At 42.1% G+C, this 23,651-nt stretch overlaps 1 protein-coding gene across 1 annotated transcript in view; it reads left to right on the top strand.

Annotated features, from left to right (window-relative positions):
- SLC6A5 (solute carrier family 6 member 5) overlaps nt 1-23,651 on the top strand; it is a 281,258-nt gene that overhangs the window by 225,611 nt on the left and 31,996 nt on the right. The window lies entirely within an intron of this gene.

Here is a 23,651-nt window from a genome sequence, read left to right as displayed (position 1 = left end):
CAGGACCTATTATAATATTTTTTTATATGAAACTCTTCATGCCTGTAGTGAAATGTAAGCATTACCTAATGAAAATGTTTCGAGCCAAGATTTCATGTTTACTGAGTAAACTAGTGGATGTGACTGAGGGCCTCATTATGATGGCAGTGTAACCGCCACGGTCAGGCCATCAGTGGTGCGCTCACTGCAAGCAGGCCCTGCATGACCGCCCACCGCATTATGATGGCGGGCGGATGGAGAGCGGGTGGAGAGACCGACCGCCACTCATTCGTTGGGCTCAAAGAGCACTTTGGTTCATCGGAGGGACTGCAATCTCTATCAATCAATCAATCAATCCATTTATAGAGTGCGCTACTCACCCGTAGGGGTCTCAAGGCGCTGAGGGAGGGGGTTGATGCAGCTACTGCTCGAAGAGCCAGGTCTTGAGGTGTTTCCTGAATGTGAGGTGGTCCTGGGTCAGTCGTGGGTGGGCGGGGAGGGAGTTCCATATCTTGGCCGACAAGTAGGAGAATGTATTATGCAGATTAGTGGGACGGTGGTGGTGCCTGCTCAGGCACCGCCGTAGTGATTACAATGTCCCTTGCCGCCGGCTGATTAATGGCGGTTAACCCGCCAAGAAAAGGCAGGCGATAAGTGACTTGGGGGCCGTAGCGGGCACCTCTTCACCCCGGTCCTCCAATATAGACCCTGGGGACCCTACACCATGTGGTAGGTACTGTACAGTACCTGACACAAAGTGCAAGGATATGTGAAATGTGTTTATTTTTGACTGCGGCGTGTGCTGCAGCACCCAGCACACGCCGCAATGCAAAATACACAGATTGTGACCGCCTTATAGGCGGTCGCATTCTAATCCCTATGGCGGGACTGCCGACAGCTAATTGTGCGGATTGCAGAACAGTAAAATGTACTATTCCCAGTCCAATAAGTACAAAGGTAGGGGACGTGTTGGTTAGCGGAGGGGTAACATTTACTATTGTTACTCCAGCCACTACAACAGTAGGGAAAGTGTTGGATTATGGAGGGGTTAAATTTACTATTCCAACTACAGCCAGTACACCAGTAGGGAAAGTGTTGGATAGCGTGGAAGAGGTGTGGTGCAGCGGCCAGGGTGCCCGACTCCGGACCATGGTCCGATCACCGGCGCCGGCGGCAGGTCAGCCCAGCACAATGTGACTCTGGGCAATAGCTTGCTTAATCTTCCCGAAGGCCCCAAGCACCGGGAAACCACTTCGGAGGTAGCTGTGCGCCTTACAAATTCAAGGTTATTATTATTATAGCGGAGGGATAACATTTACTATTCTTATTCCAGCAACTACAATAGTAGAAAAAGTGTTGGATTGAGGATGTGTAGAATTTACTATGACCACTCCAATAAGGGCAACAGCAGGGAAAGTGTTGGATTCCTGAGGGGTACAATTTACTATTCCCACTGTAATAAGAGCAATAGTAGAGAAAGTGTTGGATAGTAGAGGGGTAAAATGTACCATTCCCACTTCAGTAAGTTTAACAATAGGGAAAGTGTTGGATTGCGGTGGGGTAGAATTTCCTATTCCTACTCCAATTAGTTTAACAACAAAAAGCAACAAAATATCTTAAACAAAAGAAAATTACCACAAAAACAAATTAAATAAAAAAAAATAGGGTCATATGCGTCAAGCATTTTACCTGTCGGAAACTGGCCGATTCGCAGAATCGACTCGTTTGCGACCGGTAAAATGCCTTTTTCGATGTATCAAAAGCAACGCATTAACAAAATAGGTAATTGCAATTAATTGCGATGACCTAATTTGTGAATGCATTTAGGGAATCGCAAATTGCGATTCTGTATTTCAGATGCATCAAGCCTTTCCTAAATGTCACTTTGTATTTAGGTAACACTGATTACCATCAACTTCGAGTTGATGGTCATTTGCAAAATCTTTGAAAAATGCACCCAAGTGTACTGGTCTAAGTGACATGTGGCGCACACACGTTCCCTTAGGTCATATGTGTGCACCCCGTGTGCACACTTACCTTTTGGGGGGTGCATCATGGGGGCCTTAGGCCCCTTGCAATTGTATTCGCAATTTGCGATTACCAATCACAAATTGCGAATGCGTTCCCATTCATTCCAATGGGCCTATAGGTCCATAGGGATTAATCAGAGTGCATTCCCTAATCGAGAATCGCAATTTGTGATTCGGTATTAGGGAATATTAAGGATTCACAAAAATATTTGGGAATCCTTCATGCATAGGCATTTGCGATTACCAAATAGTGAATCCTTAAAATTCGCTATTGGAAATTGCAATGATTGTCTTGTCATGTGCCCCATAATATATATTTTATATATATATTATTTTACAATCTTAAATACATAACACAAATTCCTACAAATAATATTATAAATATAAATTCAAAAATAATTTTTATACAAAAAAACTTTCATAATTAACAATTATATTTTAACAAAATCATTAGTATTGCATAAAATTAATTGACATACTTACCATCAAATAACCTCACAAAAATCTCAACCTGAACCAAAAATTGACTCAAAAAAATATTTATTTATACTAGTAATACAAATATTTAACACGCCAATCCTAGTTAATTAAACATTAATTATTAATTTTAATTAATGTACTTTCCACAATATACCCCACAAAATGTATAACACACCCATCAAAAATAATTTACACAACTAACATTTCATTTTCCAATTATTAATTATTAGTAATAAAAAAGTATTATTGACTTTAAATGTATTAACTTCCCACCCCATACTTCTACAAAACCAACAACCCAAATGTAACAAATATTATTTATTAAAAAACTGAACATCAATTCATTAGAATGAAATAACTTTCCACCCTCTATCCCTATAAACTCCATTACCCACACCTAAAATCTAACAAAAAAAGCAATTGCATAATTAAAACAACTGTCAAAAAAATAATTAATAGTGTTTAACAACGAATGATTAATTATTTAAAACTAATGTACTACCCACCTTTTACCCCTATAGACCACACAACCCACACATTAAAAAACAATACATAAATAAACATAAATAATTATCAAATAGTGATTTAATTTTAATTACTAAATAATGATTAATTAGTTAAAAATAAATTACTACCCACCCTTTACTCTTTTACCTCACAATACCCCCAAAATTAAAAGAATTAACATAATTAATTATTTATTAATTAATTGGTTATGTTAATTGTTAAAAAAATTACATTCATTATTTTTTTCTATTATTATTAATAGTAAGTTAACAATATTTTTGTTCAATTATTAACTAAAAATAAATTACTTCCCACTCTACACCAAAAACCCTCATCCCGCACCCAAAAAAAATTACACAATTAACTTGTGTGATTTTCAAGTGATTAATTAGTATGAATCAACAATTATTTGATAATTAATTATAAATGTATTACTTCCCACCCATCCGCCCTATAAGACCCACCACCTGCACATGAAATTGACTGAAAAAAATAATAATAACACAATTAACATAATTAAATATTAATAAAATAGTCATACAATTGTTATAAATAAATTACTTATCACCCAATACCCCTATAAAACCCACAGCGTGCTACGGAACAAAACAACAGAACATGTAATTAAACTAAATATAATAACTGCTAAAACGTAACAAATATATTTAAAAAACTTTAAACAATAATTATATAAGACTTTTACAATACATACATTTAAAATGTAAACTAAAGTACACAATAATAATTAGGAAAACAATATTTTAAACAACTATATTTTTGCAAACGAAATAATGACTTCTACGTTTTAAAACTCAACATTACTTGCCTTCAAATCGTTATTCTTGACAGCAATATTCTTGAAATCAATATTTCCATGTCACGATATTTTGAACACGATATTCTTGTACATTTATATTTGCAATTTGATATTTTGTCTAAATACCCGCTGGGATATGCTAACTGGTACTTATACCTTGAAATCAGAACATTTTGAGAGTTGTGGAAGAGTCTTTTTTTGGATAACTCTTTCAAAGATAGCCAAACAACAAATGTATGCTTTCTTCTGTAATCTATTTAAAGCATACATTTCTCTATATTTTATTTCCTTTTCTTCTTTGTGTGTTTTTCAAACCAGAGAAAATAAGTTGAGAAAAGTTCTCCTAAAAAAGCAGTCCTGAAATCAGGCAATTATGTACATTTTAAAATGCTTATATGATATGCTAAAGTGACTTGGAAATGTGTTCATTTCTTCTGTACGTTTCTACAGTGCCCCTCATGTGTCCTGAATTGTGTGTTTACATTTCGCTAATAAAATAGGGAAGCCCACTGGCATGAAAGTGGCTGCTTTCTACAAAGAGCAATGGAATGCTCGGAAGGAGGGCCTTGAGAAAGGGCCTAGCAGGCAGCATGCGCCCCCCGGGCCGTACAGTGAGTGTCAGTGGTCTATGTATATCACTGCATTGCCTCACTGAAAAAAGCCCTCAGTATCAAAGGGGTTGAGTTTATCTTACCATTCTTAGATGTCTGGTAAATGTGTCCTAAAAATGATTTCTATAAAAGGCCTACATCTCTGCTTAGTCCTGGACAATGTCCAAACTGCATCTGCTGGGCTCCCCCCAACCACAGCGAGTGCATTTTGATTTCCCAGCCTAGTGAGAAACAGTGAAGGGCACCCATCAGGAACCTTCCAGAGAACAAAATATATACCAGGTTGTTGTCTGCTGGAAGATTCCTGGCAGGAAAACAGGGGGGTTAATTGACAGTACATCCACCAGAACGGCATACACACCTTTGGGTACAAGCAGAGGATGCAGGAAACCTGATAAAGGAATATTTGAACCAAACAAGGCCCTCGTGTGACCCTGTGTTTGATACTGAGTTTCTCAAAGCCAGGCTGGCTCCTGCCAACCAGGAAGGTGTCCTGGGCCTATGTCTGGATAGATTATTTACTGGTGGGAGAGAAAGGGGTGTTTTTTTCAGCCTTTGGGTGGGATGGAGACGCTAATAAAGCTGGACTTCTGAGATATGTGTAAAGAGCTGCAAAAATAGAACGAATGGCGTGCTGGGCCTTTGCCAAGTTAACAGTATGAAAGATTGTCAATTACTACCCAGTGACTACTACAAGAAAGAATTCCACTCCAGAGACTTTAGAGCGGGAAAAGAACCTGCCACTATCTGCCCTCAATTGTTTCACCCTTGTACTCAACTTTTATAAGTGTTTCTTAAGAGTCAGGCCAGGTGAGGTCCTGTAGTTCCAGAGAAGTGATGAACCAGCAGACCACTCGAGAATGGACCTGGGCCAGGCCATAGCTGCAGACAGGGCTTGGGGCTGCACTCATCTGCTATCTGTACTCTGTTATCCCAGAACATGCCCCAAGCAGCATTATGAGGGAATATAAGCCTCCTGTAAAGTGTGGATTTAGAAGAATTAACCTTGAGGGCACTGGAACAACATCATGAGGCTATCCAAGAAATGAATGACCTCTGCAAGCGCGATTTCCACTTTAGAGCTCTGAAAAACTTTGCGGCAAGAAACCAAACCTCGCCAACATCCCGCACAGATTATCCTCCATTGCGGAGCCCTACCTAGGGGAAACATCACTTACAACGCATTTATTACAACGCACTACCATTACAACGCAACCATTACAACGCAAACCATTACAACGCATTGCGCTGGGGGGCGCTCTAGGATAGGGAATATATTTAATTTACTATCCAACACCTTCCCTACTATCCACGGGGACTGGAGTTGGAATAGTAAATTAAATAAATCACTATCCAGCGCTTAAAAGCACTATGCGTTGTAGTGGTATGCGATGTAAAAACCGCGTTGTAACAGCAGGCGTTGTAATAGCCTGCGTTGTAATGACACCAATCCCTACCTAGCTATGGCTTTTGGTCTTGCCCTATTGGAGATTTTTGAGCTCCAAAAAGTGACCATGGGACAGATCTAGTGTTTGGTGGAGGGGATACTCTGTCAAAAACATGGCACCTTACGAGTGCCTTTTAACCTAAGGCACTTGTAATACAAAAGAGGGTTTGTCCATCATGTTTTGAAGGAATACCTTGTCTGCCAAACTCTAAACAAGGGCCTAAGTCTGAACACACACGGTATCAGCGGGAAAAGGTAGCCGCGGGATTTCATCTGTGACACAAGCTTGGCAGCCAGAGATTTCAAGATTATGGGCACGATTCACAGAATGAATTTAAGACTCAATCCTAAACGTACTACTATTTTGGTATTCACAGAATACACTTACTACTTTTGGCTTTCACAGAATGAACTTACTATTTTTGGTATTCACAGAAGGATTTAGTCTTAAGTCTGTCTTAAGTCTGTCCTAACAAACTTAAGACAAAATCCTAACTTCTGTGAATACCAAAAGTAGTAAGTTCATTCTGTGAATGACAAAAGTAGTAAGTGCATTCTGTGAATACCAAAATACTAGTAAGTTTAGGATTGAGTCTTAAATTCATTCTGTGAATCGGGCCTTTTGTCTTCGGAGCTCTTGGAAAAAAAGAGGGCAGTACTACACCATCTGCCCCCTCACTTACCATCTACCATCTGTTTTCTTCAGCGCCATGAAACCCCTGGGTGACCGCGCGCTTAACAAATTCCGCATAGAAATAGAAATAGAAATCAGCATGACCAGTGTACCTGCGATTCTCCAAATTCCTTTTCTGAAAGAAACATATATTTCCTTTAAAATGCCTGTTCTCTTTTTTGATAAATACACAGTCACCGAACATCAGCTTATTTTCTCCTAGTGCTCACTTACACAAATGTTCCATTTGAACAGAATCTGCTTCTAATGTACATGCTTTACTATCAAATACCATGGATGCTTGCCATAAGGTTGAGGATGCCTCTAATATAGGGCTCATCTACATACCAGAGGGACCACCGTGCCAGGCCGGACATCCCAATTGCCAGGATGCTCACAATAATAAGTCATGGCCATTGTGTAAGAAGTGGCCAGTATTAGGTCAGTCACAATCACAATGTGTCAGTGATGACTGTCAGTGTGTACAACTAGATCCAGACCCCCCAAAATATATAAAGGATGACAGCTATTATGCCAGAACTACTACTATGCCAGAAACAGGCACAATTCAAGAGATGAACCCCATATGATGGGGAGTCACATACGTTTGGTGGTCCTTGTCACCAGGCACAGCTGGTGAGCATCCTGGCAATTGGAATTTCCATAGGTGCCATCCTGGAAGCGCTGGTTAATGATGGAATGTCTGTGGTCCCTTGCTGACTACTGCCTTCGGCCCACACTGCAGTCCAGTAAGTCGCACATTTGGAACTGAGTCTTGATTTCTCAATGGCAGCGTTCATATCATTTCATGCAAGAAGAGGTGTAAGAGGAAGACGCACTTCAGTCCGGAGGAAAAAAGTATCATCGTTATAGAGGTGATCGAACACTAGCAACAGCTGCCCTGGTGTCACTAACTCTGTGCATCTCAACCCAACAACATGTAGCTGTGTGCCCCTGCTGTCCGCTACCTCCGGACTACACTGCGGTTGAGTAAGCTACACATTTGGAACTGAGTCTTGATTTATTTATGGCAGAGTTTAGATCATTGTACAGGCCTCATTGCAAACTGCATCCCCTGTCAGCTCCGGTGTCACTAACTCTGTGCCCCGACATTCATGGACACTCCCTGGTTGAACTTTGGTGATGTCTGTATTTCTATGGCCTGGGGGTTGTCTTCCTCATCATGTAGCTAATACGGTCATGGTGGGAAAAACGAGAAGCATTCCACTCCTCCATTTTCCTGTTTCTGCCGGCTTCTTCCCTCTGCATCATGCCCAGGGTGACACCGTCCACTGTCCCCTGAAACACTCCGCGACATTCTCCTTGGACATCAACGAGGACCCGCTCAGCTCGTGTGGCCCTACCTCAGTGGACCACAAGTCAGCGTCCCTTGGCGGTGTGCATGTGCTGGCCGTAGTGCATCCGGGGCCACTAACTCTGTGCTACTCAAGTAATGGACCCTTGCTGTTTTAACTTTAAGCTTCTGTTCACTGTTGTAGTTCTTGCCAGCACCAACCATCCCCTGAGAGGTGGCTTACACTCACCCCATACCCATCCAGCACAGACGTCACTGGACATGTGACCCAGGCAATAAAAGGGGCCGGGCGCATGTGCCTGTAGCCAGTCCAAAAACTATTCAAGTGCGTGCTTGTGGTTTGCATGTATGTATGAGGGCCCTGTGCTGTGTACAGCGTATACAAAGCTGTCATCTCAGACGGTGGGGTAGACCTGGGCCATGTATCTGTGTCGTACCCCCCTGTGAGCATAAGCGGAGTGGACTTGCATATGACAGTCCAGCGTAGGGCTGTAGCTAATCAGCCCGGGGCTCTGGGTGTGGTTAATTTTAGGCCTTGCCAAGGAAGTAACTAATGCGTGTGTCTCTGTTGTAGTGTCGATGCCACCCGTCACGCAATATACAGTGTTGCTATGTAGCATGCCCCCGGATAGAGGGAGCACAAGCCAGCTCAGGGTAACGGATCATACATGCCAACTATTGTGTGTGTCTACCCTCAATCGCATCGCGAGTTCAGCCGGCCATGCACTCTACAACTGTGTCCGCCCTATCCTTGCCATAGGCTTACACACATGTGGCATCCCACCTTCAGCGCACAACATCACAGTGTCATTGTCGGACTAGTGGACATGCGCAGACAGGCATGACAATGGTGTGCTGTGGGAGTGCAAGTGTTGCAACTGTGGTACGCACTATTGTAAATAGGCCTGGGGGTATGGAGGAGCAGCAATGAGGATACGTAATACACATTGGTGCCGCACATTTGCTACAAGCAGTACATGTCAAACAGGAATCACAAAGTAAAACATATCACACACCAATGCACCAGTGAGCCTGCCAACACATTATGCAGAATGTACTATTGACTCATGTCTCTCTGCACAGTCAAAGGTGATCAAGGATATGCACTCTTCGCTTGGATGATGACACCCCTCCTAGCCCCGAACACACAGGCCCAAAGGCAGTACATTGTGGCCAACAAACACACCAGGGGCATCGTGGAATGCACATTTGGCGTGTTAAAGTCACGTTCCAGGTGCCTCTACATCACAGGTGTTAGGCTCCTGGACAGCCGAGGCATCGTGTGCACGATGATCATTGCATGTTGTGTGTTGCACAACATACATGTACGCACCAATGCCCCATGGATACAAGTGCCAGATGCACCGGACGATGATGAGGAAGATGAAGCAGGTGGACCACTCCCCACTTCTGCTGCAGCAGGAATAGCCCATAGGAACACCATCATTGACAATTTCTTCACATGAGCACGTCACATTGTGACAATCCTTAGCAATCATGGGACAGTGCAAAATGACCACAGGCACAGCAAGTGCAAATAAATGCATTCCAAGACACATTCCCTAAGTGCATGTCATTCATCTGTACATGCGCATTACTCATACCAATGTAAGTGCGACATGTAGTGCTAACGATTTCATAATTTGATGATACATGGTGGGTATGTCACCTCTGTACAGAGAGACTGTTTAGGGTGTCACGTATTCGAAATACCAGTTCTGTGTGTCACAGAGAGTACAGAAACCCACCTTTTGGCATTTCAGTTGTGTCCCAAAACATTACATTTAGGCTGTCATTTGTGACAAACAAGTGATAACAGGGCTTCTTTTGGGGTCAATTATGTACCACCATGATGCAGGGATGCACCCTGTGACTCATGTCCCACAACACGAGCAACATGTAGGTAAGGGGGAGTCACTGTACCTGCATTTGTACATGCTTTCACACTTGATTGATCATAGACATGACACATCTGTGTACAGGAGGTGTTGTTTGTCCCTCTGCAATGTGAAGGGGAGATGCGGTTTCACAGTGTGTTCCATGTATGTTTCTGCATTGTTGGAGTTTACATGCAGACTGCATGTCACTGAACATTGTGACTGTTTGTGTGGAGATGCAAATTTGATATGGGACAATGGACATTTGTTCTGCAACATGGATGTGGGGTTGTACTTGTACATCGTCATGTCACCGTTTTTTTCACGCTTTTCTGGTACATTTACCCGCATGATGCGTGGGAATTGCAGGTCTGTCAATGGTTATCGCAGATTTTTGTATCGAGGGTTGGGACATCGCCGTTTTTTTCGTGTTCATGTTTTGCATTTTTGCAGCAACGCATTAATTTTAACGAGATTATTTGATGCATTATCGTGTGACTATCGCATGGTACCGCCGTTTTGAGAATACAACGTTAACAGGGTGTTATTTTCACGTGATAAACTGCGATGTGAAATGTTGCGTTAAGCTTATTTTGCGATAAATATCACACGTTCTTGAGAATATCCCCTCAGATTCATTCCTTATCTACTGCCCAATACATTTTGAAATGTGTTACAAAGGATGATTGAAAATGATCTTCTTTGTCTTTTTTAGTGTTCTCATGCTGCACCAATTGAGGCATACATAGATAAACTGACCCTGTGTTGTTTATATTACTGTACACTTAATTTTGTGCCCACAATTTGAAACAAATTTCAAGCACCAGCCTATAAAACCTGACCACAGCCCCAAGCCCTTGAACTGCATATCACAAAGTGTTTCCCCAAAGCATCATGCTAGGGCGTCGCTAATGCACAGCACCAAATAATTCCTCCTTGATACACCTCACCCAAAACTTTCATGTAAGGGTACAGTGGATTAGCTCATTCTTTTATTTGTATTTAATAATAGAGCCCATTACTTCAATTGCTGTGGTTTGTGGCTAAGGCTCCCAGAATGCACTAGAATGTTAAATGTGAATCGAGGCCTCAGATAGGGCTGTAATTACTCCCAGAGTACCATATACTTTAAAGTACTACAATTACTTGAGAAGTCCATATTATAGTAATAATGGAAATCTGTTCTAACTCTTTCATTAATTCTCGCTCTAAATTGAGAGAACGGTGTTATGTTTTACCTTCACCTGAATTGCTTTAGCATCATTGCAGACATTTCAAAACCCTCTATTCAGTGTCACAAATCCTACTACCAAGTTTCTGTCAAATGAGCCTGACTCTCCATGCATCTCATTTATAGTGTAAAGAATTAACAGCACAAATTCACTTGCCTTTATAAAAGTCTCTGAGATGCTCCCAGCAGTATTGCCCATCATATTAAAAGTGCCCTCAGAGGTATTCGATGGCCGCTTTGCTGCTGCAGCACTGCGTTTTTTGCCACTATGAGCAAAGCTATTATTAAATGGTGCATTCTCTCTTTCTCTAGTGTTCCCTATAGACCCTCTAAAGGCAATAATATTCTTCTAGCACTTTCCTTTATAATTATACCTGCTACCCTATAGAAAAGGGAGATGATATGGCCTAACGGCTGGAGCAGTCGACCTTGAGGCTGGGGAACAGTTTTCGAGTCTTGGCAGGGACGCTCTACATCCTGTGATTCTGAGCAACTCATTTATTGTCCCCGTGCCTTAACAAAATGAATGTGTCCATCTATAACGCTACTGATGCTTATGTAAAGCGATCTGATACCTTTGAGTTGAGTTTGCGCAAAGTAAAAGTTTAAAAAAAGTTTAAAAAAGCCATATTAATAGCACTGGCTTTCAGAGATACAAATGTGACACTAGTCTAAAAAATAACTATATATATATATATACACACTATATATATAAATCTCCTCCATACAGAAACTGCTAAAGAAAAGGCTAGTTTTATTGTGAACTCTTCCTGACCCTCAAGGATTAGACTGTTGGATGGTTTTTGTGGCCAGATCCCATTTGCACAGGGCATGTACATCATGCAGATGGCATGAGCCAGTTGTGAGTGGCCCTTGGTGGTGTCTTTTGCTGGTATAATAATCGTGGCGATTAGCAATCCACCACTGCCCCCTTGTGTTATGGATGTTAATATACATATACATGTATTAAGGATTCCCGTGATTTGTTGTACAGCTCACGGACTGTGTATTGGGGTGTTTTTCGTCCACATGTACTAATTTTTCATTCAATGGAGGAAAGCATCCAGCTATGCTGTGCTACATTGGACAAGGGTGAAAACATAGTACAGGCCATCTCAACAAAACTTGGGATGCGGCTATTATCATCGAACAAGGCTGTCTTGTGCGACACACAGGCAAACACCATGGTGTAGCGAGATGTGTACACAGGCTGACAGGATTTGTACTGAAAGTGCACATTCCTGGAAAAAGTCCTCTGCGTAGACAAACTGAGAAGGTTCCCTCACTATGCACTTCAGCTCACATGCAGTGTCATTTGTTTTCGAGAATGAACACATTTCCTTTTTTGTACCTCCTTCAAGTAGGAGTGAGTTAGTGAAGCAAAGTTATCTTAGTAGTGCAGACTCTGGGCCAGATTTGCAGACCTTTAACGCAACACAGTGGAGGGAGGCAACTTGCTGCACTGCAATGTGTGAAAGAGATAGAGCAGAAGTATGCCATATGTGCTAGGCTATGGCACACTCTTGCTCTCTGACAGCACTGGCGCACTTAATGTAGCTTAGCACCAATGCAGGCACCTCTGAACCACAGTGCAAAAGTACTTGCGTTACAAGGATAATTGTTTTTGTGCAGGAAAGGTGTATATTCCTGCCCGAAAACTACCCATAAAGGCTTTTTCCTCTTTCTATGTGTGCTGCAGAAATTTGCTTGAGTTGTCTGAAAGTAACACAAAGTAGCTCTTTACACTGCTTTGGATTATTTTGTTCATGGGGACATTCAATTAGTGGTATAGGGATATTCCCTTGCTTCCACCTATCAATTTTTACGCACAGCCCTACCTATTACCAATGGAGGTGCAAAGATATGTGTTTTTTTCTTCAAACTATCAATGTGTGCTGCACTGAACAGTACAATATAAATTGGCAAAAGATAAAAACTATGGTGTCACAGTGCTGTGTACGCATATAGCTGATCAAGACATTGGTGGTGGGAGCAGTCAAACAACCACGTTTTCAGGAGTTTGCGAAAAGGACGGTCCAGGTTGATTGTCTGTAGGGTGGGGGGCAAGGATTTCCATAACTTGGCAACATTGTATCAAAAGAACTGACCTTCCCTTCTGTCCCTTTAATGGAGGGGACCGCTGCAAGTCAGGAATCAGTAGAACGTAGGTTTTTGGTAGGGGTATAAAGAAAAAACAGAGGTTGGGAAATCAGAGGCCTTTGTCTAAAAATGCCCTGTGGGCTATACAGAGGGATTTGGATTACCCCCTTTGGGCCACCCAGAGCCAATAAAGGGACAGAAGAGCTTGCTGGGCTGACTCATGTTATATGTTATAAGCTGTTTTGTAACGCGCACAATTACTACTGGAGTATCCTGGCGCGGTATACCACTGGGGAACCCGTCCTGGCTTTCCCTGTGGGATGGTCCCTACTGGGAGTCCCCAAGGTGGAGCCAGGCATCCCCGACGTTGATGGGGCCATTGTGGAGATTAGGCAAGCTAATGCCCAGAATTGCCAAGTGTGATCCCTGGTTAGAGTAGGCACCGAGGCGAGAATTATCGAGTCCGCTGACCCTGGTCCACAACCTTGCCGCGTCAGGAATTGAACCCTGGTCCCGGGCCGACTCCTGGTTCCGGGTCTGCCGCCTCTAACCAGTGAGCCACACCACTCCACTACAACTCCACTCCCCTCCACTCATGTCTGCGTACAATATAGAGCAGCCGAGCTGACACGTTACGTACAACCTGCAGTTTCCTTACTACAGGTTTTGGGGCTCCGAAATACAGGAAATTCCTGTAGTCCAGTCGAGATAAAATCAATGCCTGGACTCCTATTCTCTTAGAAGGAGGAGGGAGCAGATGATGAATTTTCCTTGGAGTCCAAAGGATGCCATAGCATGGTGCAGCGAGTGTGTGGCTTTTCCAAGGTCAGTGATTTGTCTAACCAGAAACATAGACTTAAGGCTCAAACAGTAAGAGAATGTACTATAGCTTTAAATTACAGTGTAACATTGTTTCTCGAGAGAAAACATAGCCGCCAGAGTTTGCTGCAACTTTTTGTTTTATTGCAAGCACATGGCTGCCACGTTTAGGCAGATGCATATTTTTACCCTTTTGGTTATTTTATTTTCTGTTTTTGAAGGAAAAAAAACCAACCATCGCACGTTTGCATTAACACTCTAGACTGCCACTTGGTGGCCCACTTCATATCATATTTGAACAACGGCGGGCTTGCTGTGAGCCAAGAGCAGAGCAACTTAAAAAGGTGTAACAAGAGGGGTGAATGTGTCACAGTCGTACATTACTTAGAGTGAGCTCGTTACCTGTCTTTTGTGCTCAGTGTAACATTCTTTATACCCAGGGCTAGGTTTTACAACACAGACCTAAGTACACTCTCTCCTGAGGAAATCCTTATTCTTCTGATTTAGCCAAACAAGTCGTATTCTGCATCCCCCAAGGTGCAGCTGTACAATGGTACTGTGTGTCCCGTGACTTTAAATGATTTATTTAACATTTCCCTAGCGCTCAAACAAAGATCGCAGCTGGAAAACATTGTAGAATAGTCAGGAAACGCAATAAAATGGCAAAGAACGGAGTAGCAGCCCCAAAAGTAGAGTTAAGGCAACTCCCAAGGTCTTTGGAAGGAAATACGTCATCATACCAATGATACGCAGAGACTGTCCAATCATAAATGTAAATGTGTTTGTATTTATATAGCGCCTTCTACCCAGAGGTCTTGTAGTGCTGTATTCATACCGCTGTGGAACCCTTCCTGGCTTTCCTGTGAAGTGTCCACTCCTGGTCACCCCCAAGGTGAAGCCAGGCATCCAAGTGCTGCTGGGGCCGTTGTGGAGATTAAGCAAGCTATTTCCAAGAGTCACAGAGTGGGACCCATGATTAGACTAGGCACTGAGGCGAAAATTATCAGGTCCGGGGAGATTGAGTCCAAGAGCCGCCGAGGCAGGAATTGAACCCTGGTCCTGGGCCAGACCTCTGCATCAGGGTCTACCCCTCTAACCATTGAGCCACGCTTCACCACTCTGCTGCTCCAACCATTGAGCCACGCTTCTCCACTGAGAACATATCCCGACAAAAGGCGATTTCAGCATTTTCCTCAATATGAAATAACATGGGAATATTCTACTGTTGGGTGCGGCTTCTACAAATCCACAGCTGCTGTGAAGAAATGTGCTAGGATTTGTTGATAATTGTATCTCTTTGTAAATCTATGGAGTTAGGTCCTTCAGGGCATGGAGTAGGCTGGACCTTATTTTATCAAGAAAAAACGAAAATGCCTCCTCCACCCTTATTCAGAATTTACTTCAAGAGTCAAACTACAATTTATTTAGTTTGATGAGGTATTTTTATTTATACCAACCAATTTTAAGTTTTTAGATTATTTTTTAGAGATTCATAGATGCAAAACAAGACCACTGTACATTGATCTATTGACAACCCTATGAGGCATTTTCGTTTTTTCTTTTTAATTGTATCTCAGCATTCTAGTACATGGTTTGGTTGACTGCTAGAAACCTGTGCACAGCTTTGCGCTCTTGATAAGTACACTGCGTGCGGAATTGCACTATGTGGACTCACATCTCGCAAAGGCACATCTCGCAAAGGCACTTGCCTTCCATGGGAGACTAAGAGAACACACTTAAATGGGCAGTGACCCACTAACAGAGGCAACAATGAGCACATATTCAATGAGGCCATGATGGAGTCAGGCACGCCTACTAGAACTAAACAATCCTAAATTGCCATTTTGTCACTTCTATGTGTGCTGGTTAATGCAGCTCACATGAAAGTTACAAAATGTAATATATTTAAAGATTGTTTATGTGCAGGATGGGTCACCTTCCTACACATAAACGATCTAAGGCATTTTGCTTTTTCCATGTGTGCTGCACATGGCAGCACACGTGGAAAAAGAAAAAACAAGGGGAAATAAAGCATTTCTCCTCGTTTCGCCAACTTAAGACCTGGTTTTCCCTGGTCTTAATTTTGGCACTGCCTCCTATTTACGCTGACCTTGTACATAGGGAGTAGGGTCAAAATCAGTGGGTGTTGCGGTGGAACGCCCAGTGCAACACCCATTGCCCACCCCTTTCACGCTAAGCGTATCGTAAAAGGGGGCCTAATTTACAAAGCAGCTATCAAGCCACATTAAGTGGCTTAACGCTGCCTTGTAAATAAGGTGAAGCCCGAAGCCTCTATCGTCCTGATAACATCACAAAAGTGACATTCCCATTGCGATAGGGGCTTGTACATACGCCCCTCTATCTCATACACAGGGGTGGCCCGTAATGTGGAGTAGTGGTGGGTTAGGCACACACACACTCTCTTTTACACTTTCACATACACACTCACACACTCACTCACACCTATCCATTCACAAGCCCCCACACATTCACCCACCACAAGCACATACACACGTACACACCTATTCATGGCATGCATGCACAAATACACAAACATCTATACATAGACACACATACGTACAAATGCACAAATGTTCAGACATACATGCACGCACCTAACATTAAAAAAATATACTTACTGGGCCCTTGGTGATCTAAGGTGGCGGGTGGGAAGCCTTATGGTTCCTCAAGGCTTTGTTGTAGAGAAAACAGGAAGATCGTGCAGCGTCCTCTCGTTGGCTCACCTTGACATTGGTCAGGCAGTGAGGGGGTGGACCACACAGCGCTGTGCCGGGCTTAGGGGGTCATACCCAAAGGGCTGTTTAATCTTCAGTCAAGCAAAGTTTTTCTCAGGCAGCCAAAAACCCACACATTTAGTACACCTGGCTACCTCAACCAAACACAGAGAGTCTCTGTCAGAATGACCTTTGCTCAGCCTCACTGACACTCTTCACGGGCCCCTCCGCTCTTAATGCCAGGCCGTGCCTGCTCGGCCCTTCTGAAAAGTTAGAGCCAGGGCTTGGACGATGGTAATAGAGAAACAGACATTTATGCACATCTCTTGATCACCTTCATCAACTATAGCATGGAACGAGTTGAATGATAAACAAGCATATGCTGAGCTAGATTTTAATAAATAATCTCCTTCTATGGGTTTGACCTAAGCGGATGAATTACCATAGGGTGTCTTATTCACCTTAAACAGTGACCCAGGTGCTTCATGTCATTATCAGGTGAAACAGTTTGTAGATGAGTGTTGTCCATATACTAAGGCCTTATTACAAAGTGTGCACAGCCATAAAATGTGACATTGCACTTTTCCTGAAAATACATAGTAGTTTTTGTATGGATCATGAACATCATATGAAAATGCATGCCAATATATTCTCTGGGAAGAGTTGCCTCATTTGCTGTCACCTGAGGGCAGATCTCATTGACTAATGCATCATCCTGTTAGATCTTTCACCCGCCTTCAATATCTTCAACGTTCAGGTGCTACTCAAAGGACTGAGCTCTTCTGCCAAATTCTGAGGAACTCACATCTGAATAATGTATTCCTCTTCAAGCCATCCTGCCCCAAGTTGGTCATCTAAGCCCTGGTTTTCCACATGCCTTAGACAAGCTTCTCCTCCACTGACTCCAGGACTCTCTTCTATCAATGACGTCATCTTTATGGACACTTTGTATGCCAGGTGGCTCTCCATCACTTGGATCTTCAGAGTGCTATCCAACACCCGGCCAATCCTCTAAGTAGGAAAACACCACACATTTTTCTGACGTCTTCACGGTGTGTTTAGTTGTGCTTTATAAAAGCCCTAAAATAGAATACAAAACTTCTGACAATTCATATTTGCAGACCGTTCACTCGACCATGCCATTGTTGTTTCTTGGTGCTGTGTGGCACAAACAGGAATAGGGGGCCTTACACTCTCATTAATTTTGTGATGTTAAGTCCACCCGCGCCCCTCAACTCCTAGAAGAATCTTATATCTGCTGTTCAGATTTGGCTCAGTACAACCTTGTTGATGACCTATTTATGGCCGAGCTCTCCTTCATCTACTTTCTTGGAAGATGTATTGAAGCAAAAGTCAGTTCAGTACATTTAACTTTTATCAAACAGTTTCAAAGAATGAATGTAGCCTCTCGTTCAATAGTTTCTGTATTGGTCGGAAAATGCTTTTGAAAAGTAACCTTTTCTTATATAAACTTGGAGGCCTAGAGTTTTCCCCAGTTTGTTATTTGCAATATATATGGTTATTCATAAATGCTTTCCATCTAAGTAGCAACATTTTATTAATTGGTGTTTCATCTGCGTCTAGGTATATAGTTTATTTATGTGGTATTTTTGTGGTGCAAACCTTGCTGAAAGGAGAATCCTTGAGGGCTAATGGCAAAAGACATAGACAACATGTGGCAGGAGTGTTAGGTGGTTTATGCATTGGTATTGTATAATGATGTAGTGATCTTTAAAGAGGGTAATCTCCAACTCCTATAAACAATGTACCAGGGTTGAGGCTGTCCTGATGAATGTGTTGATGCTGTTTCAAATCCTCGGTGCATAGATGGAGAGGACCAGCTTCCTTGTTTTTTATTTTTGCATCTTCATCTCCAGTTTGTCGCTGTCCTGATTGCAGCCCTGCCGAAAGCCATGGGAGATGGTCAACTTGTCACCCTGGTAGGACTGGTAGCTGTGAAATAGATGATGCAGCTGCTCATGAAGATGGTGCGGGTTGGCAAGGAAAACCAGTGGAGTTCTGTCGGCTTGGGCATGATTTGGTCATATGTCTTCTGGCCCTTTTTGAGGTCTTCTGCAGCATGTAGAATCCCCTTAAGGCAGGGTAAGTGTGGAATCTGGGAGGCTGTGGACCCTGACATTGTCACCATTCAGATGCAAAACTAAGAGGGTCCAAACAGCAGTTCTGAAGTCACTTTCTGGGAAGATTGATTTCACTTTCTTAGGAAGAGAGAGCAGCTACCAGGCTGCCTTGACTTTATTAGCGATATTGAATCCGTCCAGGTTTATGTCATTGAGCAAGGTATGAATGAGTTGATGTTTGTTGCGCTTGGTGCAGATCTGTTTTGCAGGGGAAAAGTGTCAGGTGGTTGCTGGACATCTCAGTCTAGATTAGGTGCAGACAGTGCTTGAGATGCTGAATATCTTGACCATAGGAGACTATCAACTATAGTTATGTATTATTGGCATATTGGTGAATTTTTATGTTATCTGTGAATATAGTCCCAAGGGGCTCCATTTAGAGGCTGACAATGAAGGGGACAAGATGGAACCCTGGGGGGACTGTACAGGTGATTTGGATCTCCTGCGTCCTGAATATGCCAATATGAATGATATTGCATCAGTTGTCTCGTGAAAGGCGAACCAGTGTAGAATATTTTCAGTGAATCTCATTCGAGATTTCAGGGCATGTATAAGGCTGGGGCAGTCAATGATCTCGAAAGTAGCTGAGAGGTCCATTAATATTAGGAGGCAGAGTTCATCTTTATCTGTGGCTAGGAAGGTGTCATCTATGATTTGTATAGTGGTTTTCTTCATGCTGCAGCATGACCTGAAACCAGATTCATAGTCATGTTTGGTATTGATGCACAAGCCTTGCCGTGCTCCTTGTAGAGTTTAACCCCTTGCGTACTTGTGAAGGAACCGTTCCGTCACGAGCCTCGGGTAGGCTGCGCTGGTGACGGAACGGTTCCGTCATGGCCCGCTATATATATATATATGTATATATATGTACTTTCTGTAATACAAATGTATGTGCTACTCATAATTTGAACGCCTTTATGATTATAATTTGCTTTCAAAATAAAGTAGTCTGACTCCTGTTTCCTGAACATTGTTTCCATTATTTTAACATATTTTAATTTTTTTTTCTTTGAGACTTTTTCCCTTCTTTTGAAAAGCAAGGAAAGATGATAACTAAAACAAGGATTTTGAAAAGGTATTTTTTTGGTAGGGCCACTCACCATGTAAAGCACAAAGGAGCTGGCTTTATTTCAGAAGCGACCGAAATGCAAGGAAACTGTATTAATTGAAATGTCCTTCAAAGAGTCATTCCCAGCAAAAGAAACCACATTTTGAACAGAAAAGGCAACCAACCCCTCCTACTTGCACTTGAAATACAAACAAAAATTGACAAACCAGACTACATTCCTGAGAAGCTCACAAGTCACAAGAATAGTAGCTATGGATGTGAGCAGCCCACTTTATCATAGAATCTGGAAGAAAAAGACTACCGATTTGTTGTGCAATCTGATAGTTGTATAGCATACAAGTGGTACTAGTGTGGTATCGCGGCACTCCTAAATGTACGTAGCGAATACAGGCAAACCTGTACGTTTGTTTGCTGAGGAGCCTTGTCGTAAGTGTGTCTTATGTGGGATGACGCAGGTGAGGTCCTGACCATTTACAGTGACTCTGTTTCTCTAGATATCTCTGAATATAGAGAGCAAGTATGGGTTTCATTTCTGAATAATTTGAATGCAATATTTTTTAAACTATTTTTTACTATGCTACTATTTCACTCTTGCATATTTTTTGCATTTTCTTACATAATTCATGCCATTTTCACACAGATTTTTTAACTTTTTCTGCACATACAGAAAATATTTTATGCAGATTTGGCTTCTGTTTCTAACTGTGCATGTGATGTCATGACTCATCACTGTTGTTACCTCTCCTTAACATGATCTAAGAGTACATTACCATCTGCATGTGATTTCATTTAACCAGATCATCTTTTAAAAAAGGTCTCTGTGAAATATTACAAAATGTTTGCGCGCCACTAACCGTTTCTTGTGGTCGCGCGAAGCGCATGATCCAGGGATGATACTGTCATGTCATACTTTAATGAAACCTATCAAAGATGTTTTGGTGCACGAACGCACAGAGAGCCTCTCTGCACACCCGTCCACAGAGTGCCGCCATCTTAGGTTTGGACACTCCCTGTTTTCATCGCGGATATGTTATTGACCCGCAAGACATTATTGGGTTGTCTCTCTTTTTGCCATCCACGAGTATAGAGAGCCTGCTGTAAGTATCTAGAGCTTTGTGACCTTGAATAAGACTTGTCACTTTGTGGGTTCTCTTGTGACTTATCCTCTGCACGACAAATGATCGGTGTGGTATAGTCCCAGTATTTTTGACATTTAGGTTGTCTCTTGATCATAGTTATAAATTACGCTGGGGCACGTTTGGAGGTATTTGTCTTTTCATTATCCAAGGGGTCCCTGTGGTGTCCACTGTTTACATCTTTCGTGGCAGTTTTTGGCAAGGATTACAACAGTTGACTTTGCTCATCATGTTACCATATTGTTGGTTGCACTTCTACAGTGCATGTTTTATCCCTTTCTCACGGGATTATCTATTTGGTTTCTTTACCAATTACTTAAGAAAGCATAGATGCCCTTACGTGAAGGAGGACCTATTTCTTAGTGGGTCTTTACAATTCTTATTTTTCATTTTCCCAATCCCCTACGTTAGGGCCTGGTATGGCTCTGAGTCCCATTTACATGGAATTATGGGGCATATTACCAACAACTAGCGATATTTATCGCTCAATGGGCTAAGCAAGTTTTTTTTTTTAATCGCCAAGTATCGCCGGATATGATCACAGAGATACCGTGCTATTAGCAACGTTTATCTCTAAAGCGATAAAATATCCGGCGAAATGCATGAATATCACTGAGAATACAGTGATATTCACGAATTAACGCTAATAGGGTCTTAGCCATAATATCCACCTCCAATTGGATATAATGGCTAAGAACTGGTCTGAGCAGGCGTTAGCTTTTGGAGATATTCGCGCTTAGCGCGAATATTTCCATCGCTACGCCTGCGTTGCTAATAGGCGATAGCGATGTTAGCGACTGTTTTTAGTCGCTAACAGGTTGGGTACGCCCACTTTGCATGCCATTAGCAATAAATATGCAGAGCGGGCTATCACCTAAAAGCTGTCGCTAACTAATGTTACCAACAGCTTGCTAATAGGGCAATGAAATTATCGCCGCAAAATTATCGAAATTATCGCTAAAGCGGCGATAAATTCATTTCGTCGCCTTGATAATATCCCCCAATGTTCTCAACCCTAACACAGGGTATCTGTCCATGGGTCTTAGTACCATTCCCTTTTGCTTACCTCCCTTACGTCTCGGACAGGTTATGGGTGTCAGTCCCATTTATTTCTACTAGCCACCCTTTTTTTTTAGGGTTAGGTCATGGGTGTTAGTCCCATTTACATTTTTACCCTTACATAGGGTATGTCCATTTGGGGTTCAGTCCCATTTACAGCATTTACCCTACTAACCTTTACATTATCCATCTACAGTTTATTCTGAGTCTACACTTAGACTTTGCTTTAATTTTCTAGCAACCATATGCTTATATTATATTACATTGTCAATTTGAAAATGCAAAGTTATGCCTATACTATTTTATATATATTATATACTATTATATATTATATTGTCAGTTTGAAAATGGGGGAGTATGAGTGTTACTTCCTGTATTTTCTTCTCATCTTCTCTCTTTTCTCGCTTGTTTAGTTTTCCTCGTGATGTCTATTCTTCTTTTCATCCTCGGAATCTGAACTATATTTTACTATTAGTCTTCTTTTGTCCTCCATATTTCCCTTATTGTAGTGTGATTCTAGTACCTCCTTTTGGAGGAGATCTTTCCCCCCTTCTTTGTGTGCCTGGGTGTAGCCAAATGTTTAGTCTGTGCTGTGCTATGAATTTCCTCCAGTCTGGCCAGCCGGTGTGTTTGGGAGTAGTTATTGTTGCTTTAACGTCAATCATTTATCACATTGTTTCTTATACATAATACTTGTATTCTTTTCTGTTGCTATTTATATTAGGGGAGGATGGGTCATATAAATATATATATATATATATATATATATATATATATGTGTGTGTGTGTTTGTGTTTACTTTTATCTATTGCTTCCTCTAAATTTACTCCCACCTACTTATCGTCTCTCTCCTTGTTCACTTCTTTTCATCTTTTCAGCTCCATTTGTGTCTCCCACATTCATTCCTTGTTATGGTTCTCCCTGTTGTAGCTACTTTCAGTTAACCAGATGTATTGCTTCTTTTGTATAAGAAAGGGTGATATGTAGTATCCTGTTCATGTTGCTATCCTGCTGTCATCTCCCTCCCTGCTCAGCCCAGTGTGAAAGTGTTGTGAGCTGCATGGAAGGTTGGAGTGATGATGCATATTTGAATGTTGGGTGACAGTTGGAGAATGGGCTGAGCAGCAGGCAGGCTGCTCCTGGTGGGGCTGCTACACTACTACTCCTCTACATGTACCCTATTCCAGTAAATCTTCATAATCTACATCCTAACTGCGTGGACTCCATTACTAGAGTTTTACGAGCTTTTTTTTTTTTTAAAAAAGCTCAGAATTTGATAAGTGGAGAAAAATCTGCAATGACTGCTTGACATTTTGCCCACATCAATTAAAGTTGCTATAATGCACGTCTCCAGTTGAGTTCAACATCTTCTCCCTGCCGCCTGTTGTTCAGTGTACAATAATGCAGCTGTTAGTTTACCCATAATCCACCCTGGCCCTCATTCTACCCTTCCTAGCAGACCCCAGAGTTCTAATTACTGCACCCCTCGAATTTTTCTCCCAAGTGATTTTTGCCAGAGAACACCTGGCAGGATTCGAGCGCGCCAAAAGCATACTTTTCTGAATTGTGCCCTTCGAATAAGGTAAAACGTGTGGTATTAGAGTGTTATTCCTCATTTTGAGGTG

Source organism: Lissotriton vulgaris, chromosome 2_2 (genome assembly GCF_964263255.1).
Source record: "Lissotriton vulgaris chromosome 2_2, aLisVul1.2, whole genome shotgun sequence".
Taxonomy (NCBI): Eukaryota; Metazoa; Chordata; class Amphibia; order Caudata; family Salamandridae; genus Lissotriton; species Lissotriton vulgaris.
The sequence above is the reverse complement of the archived record's forward strand: the minus strand, read 5'-3'. Positions and strand labels throughout refer to the sequence as shown.